The sequence below is a fragment of the Silene latifolia genome, chromosome 5 (genome assembly GCF_048544455.1).
Source record: "Silene latifolia isolate original U9 population chromosome 5, ASM4854445v1, whole genome shotgun sequence".
In the NCBI taxonomy this organism is placed as follows: domain Eukaryota; kingdom Viridiplantae; phylum Streptophyta; class Magnoliopsida; order Caryophyllales; family Caryophyllaceae; genus Silene; species Silene latifolia.
In genome coordinates, this window is record NC_133530.1 from 59011972 (window position 1) to 59017971 (window position 6000).

At 38.8% G+C, this 6000-nt stretch overlaps 1 protein-coding gene across 1 annotated transcript in view; it reads left to right on the forward strand.

The window, feature by feature from the left end:
- The window catches only part of LOC141657451 (uncharacterized), a 43240-nt gene extending 39679 nt beyond the window's left edge, over window positions 1-3561 (forward strand). The window contains exon 2 of the mRNA XM_074464700.1: window positions 2461-3561. The gene's annotated coding sequence lies outside the window, so the exon portion shown is untranslated. The remainder of the gene's footprint in view (window positions 1-2460) is intronic.
- The last annotated feature ends 2439 nt before the right edge of the window (window positions 3562-6000 follow it).

Consider the following 6000-nt stretch of genomic DNA (forward strand, 5'->3'; position numbering starts at 1 on the left):
ATAGGCACTGAGGGGCTGTCTGACCATGTGTCGAACGACACGTGGCGATCGGCTCCTCGCACCCCTAGTCCGGCTTCTCTCCTCGTGGCGACGCTGTCCTTCCGCGAGTGGGGGAAGGACTTTGGTCTGCCACTGGCAGAACGTGCTTCGCCGGCGTCCTAGTATGCATGGCTCCTTGTATTGCCCCGGACAAGTTGTTCGGGGTCACTTTATGGGCCCTGGTCACCTGCGGGTGTGCTGCCGTCACCGTCGTTGCGGCGGGGGTGATCGGCGTATTACCCATCAGGTCCAGGAATAGCTTCAGTTTGGCTGCATCGACCACATGTCCCATGACAGTGACGTGGCCGTGAGCAGCGGTGTTTCTGGTAGTATTGGCATCCCGTACGCCGGTTGAATTACTCGGCCGGTGGGGGACTGCCCAATCTCAGAATTGTGGACTGTGTCATCCTGATAGAATGCAGTTTCGTCGCTCACAATTACTTCTTGTTGCTTTGACATCTTCTTAGCTTGCTGGGTGGGTTTTTTTTTGTGTGTTTTTTTTTTCTTTTTGTAAGGGATTTGACTAGCTTTTAGTAGGAAATCCCCACAGACGGCGCCAATTGTTCCGGGTGTAATTCCGGAGCAGGATTTGTTACCACGTAAGCTTGTAGAATGATGACTTTGCTTGACTCTTCCTTTCGGCCTCTCCTGAAACAATGGACAAACTGAGGGCTTGGCTTGGTACCGAGCGAACTCACTCCGACGCTCAAGTCAGTGAACTTAAAGGGATTAAGTTGTGTGTTACTTGGCAAAGTATATTGTAGAGAGATAAGGGAGTTTGTACCAGATTAATTGTAGATTATTAGCTTATTTTCGGATCCTTTCCTCAATGAGGGTTGAGGAGTATTTATAGACTTTCACCTTTTGTCACGTAGTGGCCAAGTGGCTAGCAGATGGAAAGACTGTTCTACCCTCGGCCGAGGGACCCATGGCAGGCCGGCGGGCCCTGTTGACTCCATGCCGAGGGATCTTGGATGTGAGTACGCGGATGTGTATCCCGGCTGGCTAGTTGCCTAGCCGAGACCCAAGTGACAGCCGACCGGTCGCGCTTGTTAGGTCGTCCAAGGTGTTGACTTGCTGTGGATATCTTTGACCTTGCTCAATATGTTGACTCGGTCAGCGGGTGCAGAATATGCCCCATCGATAACATTGTCAATTGCTTAGGTTTAAAGATACCCTCCTTGCGGCATTAGCATCAACCATAGACCGGGTCCTAGAGAAACTCTCGTCTGTGACTAGGTCGTCCTACTATACACGCTTAGTCTAATTCAATTCCGTGCCTCTCGACTTATAGAACGAATGAACAAACTTAATCATTTGAATAAGGCTTTAAACAAAGATTAAACGTTATGGCACAAGCATGTGATAGAAGCGATATGAACAATATTATTATTGACCTATTTTATTATGTTATATATTTGATTTATGCATGGCTCCCCTAACCCTTAGACTAGGAAATTTAGCTACTCATATTAAGGTGCAAATTGTAAACTATATAAAGAGAAATGACAAACATGGTTGAGTGATTTATATGAACTAAATATTTTAACATGTAAAAGAAATTAAACTAAAGTAATCTAAATGGAGTGCTTAAATATAAACTAAATATAAACTAAATAGAAATGTAGACTATAAGTAGGAATACCTTAAAGAGATGAACTTGTATGGAAGAAATGTATAATAACCAAATGCTTGAATAACAAAATGCTTGAACAATAACTTGAGTACAAAATGTTGAAAGATTAAACTAAAGGAAGACTTAACAATTTGTAAACTAAAATGAGAAAACAAATGAGAGAGATTATAATGCTTAAGGCTATTGTATAATAAAATGAGACGTAAGAAATTGGATGCCTAAGCCTTGGAATGCCTCTCCTATTTATAGGAGAGGAAGAAGAAACGTAAACAATCAAGGTGCATGCGGCCCCGATCGGGGTTGGGTGGCCCCGATCGGGGTCGTGGTTATCCGGGTATTTTGGCTTAAATTCTTGTTTAATGCTTGAAGGAATCCAATGTTTGCGATAAATGATCCTTAATACACCCGGTTAATACTTCATAAATCCTTCTAAGAGCATCCAAATGAGCATCCTAAGCTTTGATATTTTTCATATGATTTTTGGACTTCTTATTGGGCTCTTTGTAGGATCATTTTGCATTTCTCACACACACTTGCTTGGGCTTGGAAATACCTTTCATTGTCATGCTTAGTCCATCTTGTTTCCACTTAGCTGAGTGAACTTGGTGTATGCTAATGTGATAGGAAAAAGCCTCTAAATACTTAGATTCCTACAAAAGGTAACAAATGCAAACAATACATCTAGAACACAAGATTAGCTCACAATATACTAATTAAAGTACGATAAACAATAGAAACCGAGCTAAAATGAGGGTTAGAAGTATATATAAAATGAACATATCAAGTATATAGTAAACTTGATAGAGCTTTAGTAAACCAGGAATGGCTAAGGGTCTATACTGAGGTATATGCCCATTTCTACACTGAGGGTTTGTTTGATCACACACCCTGTATTATTCAAACTAGACTACAACAGTAAAGAGGAGAAGCTTTAAATATTTCAATATGTGGAGTCAAGCAGCTACTTTTAAAGAGTGTGTGAGAGTGAATTGGAATAAACATTGCTATGGAACAAAGATGTTTATTTTGGTTAAAAAACTTAAGTTACTCAAACAGCCTTTAAAGATGCTGGAATAGAGATCAGTTTGATGATATTGGTAATAATACTGCAAGGGCTTGGAAATATTTGGAGTATGTAAAAGAGAAACTTAGACTAGATCCTTTGAATACTAATTTGGTCCATCAAGAAATTGCGGCAGCTAGAAGCTAGAGGGATTTGAATGATGCCTGCTATAGTTTTCTCCAGCAAAAATCTAAAGTTACTTGGGTGGATAAAGGTGATAGTAATACCAGGTATTTTCACAATGTCCTCAAGAGTAGGCAATCAAAGAATAAAGTTCTTAAAATTGCAGACATACATGGAGTGTTATGTGAGGATACTGAACACATACATGGGGCTTTCCTTGACTTCTATAAAAACTTATTGGGGTCAGTTGTGGATACAATCTCTGTCTATGATGAAGTAGTTAAAATGGGCAAGGTGTGTTCTCCTGAACATATGGATATACTTCTTGCTCCCATAACAAATGAAGAAATAAAGGAAGTCATGTTTTCCATTCCTATCCATAAAGCAGCTGGTCCAGATGGGTTTTCCAGTGCTTTTTTCAGAGATACTTAAGATATTATTGGCAATACAGTGTGTGAGACCGTTCAGGATTTCTTTCACAGTGGAAAAATGTTGAAACAACTCAATCATACCCTTCTTAATTTGATTCCAAAGTGTGAATTGCCTCAGAATGTAACTTAGTTCAGGCCAATATCTTGTTGCAATGTAGTATAAAAGTGCATTTCCAAATTATTGTGCAACAAACTGGTAAATGTACTCCCTAAAATTATCAGTTCAAACCAAGGAGGTTTTATAAAAGGAAGGAGCATAGTTTAGAATATCTTGATTTGTCAGGACTTGGTCAGATTATATAACAGGAGACCGTGTCACCTAGGTTCATGCTTAATGTGGACCTCAAGAAAGCCTATGATTCAATCAGTTGGGGGTTCCAGGAGCAGATGTTGAGTAGTGCTTTAAATTTTCCTCATCAATTCACACTTCTTGTCAAGGAATGTGTGAGCTCTGCTTCTTTCTCCTTAGTGCTAAATGGTGAGGTTTTTGGGTTTTTTTAAGAGAAGAAAGGAATGAGACAAGCAGATCCTTTGTCTCCCCTGTTATTCATAGTTGCAATGGAGTATTTGAGTAGAGTTCTGAGCTATACTACTACCTCAATGCCATTTAAATTTCACCCTATATGTGCAAAGATGAATTCATCTCATTTGATGTTTGCTGACGACTTATTATTATTCAGTGAGGGTGATGTTCATTCAATTATGGTGCTGCTGAGAACATTTGCCACTTTTTCTAAGGCCTCTGATCTCAAGATGAATAATGCAAAGACAAATGCTTATTTTAATGAAGTCAATGCTAGCATTAAGAGAGATATTCTACAAATCACAGGATTTTCAGAGGGGCAGCTACTTTTTAATTATTTGGGAATTCCTATTACTGTTGGTAAAATAAAGAAGAAGGAATGTCTGGTGTTGGTAGAAAAGCTGGTTAACAGGATAAAGGGACTTGGTTCAAGGCATTTTTCTTATGCTGAGAGACTGGTTTCAGTAAACTCTGTATTGACATCTCTTTATACTTACTGGTCCAATATTTAAGTCTTGCAAAAAGTTTATACTATTTGCAGGAATTACTTATGGGATGGCAAAGTGGATTATATAAGGGTTCCCTTAGTGAGTTGGGAAAAAAAATTGTTCTCCAAAGAAAGAAGGGGGATTAGGGATAAGAAACAGTTGTTTTTGGAATGTTGTTGCAGTAGGGAAGTTAGTCAGGTGAATTTATTCTAAGCCTGATAGTTTATGGGTTCAGTGGGTCAACTATATTTATATGAATAGCGACTCTTGGACAACTTATACTCCACAGACTGATGTGAATTGGGGCTGGAAGTCTGTGGTCTCAGTTAGGGACAAACTTGCTAGTTTTTATGCTGCTAATCAGTGGTAAGGAAGTAACAAGGATTATGTTATAAGGAGTGGATATGAGGAGCTCAGGCGGAAGTTTCAGAAGGTCACCTGGTAAAAGCAAGTTTGGAATTCCTGGTGTTTATCTAAACATCAATTTATTGGCTGGCTTATATCAAGGGAAGCTTTACAAATGAAGGATAAGCTTTTCAGGATTAGATGTTGTTCAGATGATATATGTTTACTGTGTGGTCAGGAAGAGGAAAACCATGTTCATGTTTTCCAGAAATGTCAGTATAGTATCCAGGTTTTGAATGGTTTAGCTTTGTGTAATGTGCAGGTTCCTGCAAATCTGAATGTTATAGACTGGGTTCAGAGTTGTCAGGCTGCTAAGATGCAGAAAGGTATTTTATGCTGTGTTTTTATGACTGGATTTTATGCCATTTGGATGCAGCGTAATAGGGCTAGGGTGGAGTCTTGCTTGACGGGCCCTAGACCGGCGGTGAAGAGTATCCAGAATCAGTGCAAGAAGAGAATTCTGGTGCAAATGAAGGAAGGTGTATGTCAAAGAGATGGGGATTGGATAGATAGCCTAGATCTTATGAAATTGATTCTTGTGATTAGGCTTTATCTATATGTTTATGTATCAAAAATAATAGCTTGTAATAGCTTTGTCATGTGCTTAATGAAATTATAACCTTTCACCGCAAAAATACATAAAATTTAAATTATTTCAATATATTTATTTCAAAGTTTGTGAAGCACTAGAACATAAATATAAAATACACAAATGTAGTTTATAATAAACAACATTATTTTAGTGTTTATCCTGGTGACCATAAAATGAGAAGTGTAGTAGCATGGCATTGCACGGTGTTACAATTAGCGACCGCCTGGAGTATGGCCGCCGTTGGCTCCAGTGTTATAATCATTGGTCGAGATGGCCATCCTTCGTGGTGGTGATGTTTCCATTTCATCATCTATCTCCATTTCTTCTGGTGTTGCCATGATATCCTCCTGTTTGTTTCACGCATATATGGAATTATACATTATTAACATTGTTGATGTTAAGTCTTTCAAGTAAAAACCACACACAATTGTATGTTTTATTATGCTTTCGAACGTAACTTGGTTATTAATTTTAGAATTTCACGAAAGATATAATTACACCTACATAATGATCCATCGATAAAATGCTATATCAGTCGCTTTAGTATACAAACACTTATACGGGCAGATGTCAGCTAGTTTAACTGTAAAGTTATGGGATATTATACTCATAATCTAGGCAGAAATTGACAGCTAGTTTAACGGTAAAGTTATGGGAGATTATACTCATAATCTAGGTAGTAATTCTTAGTCAAGGATTC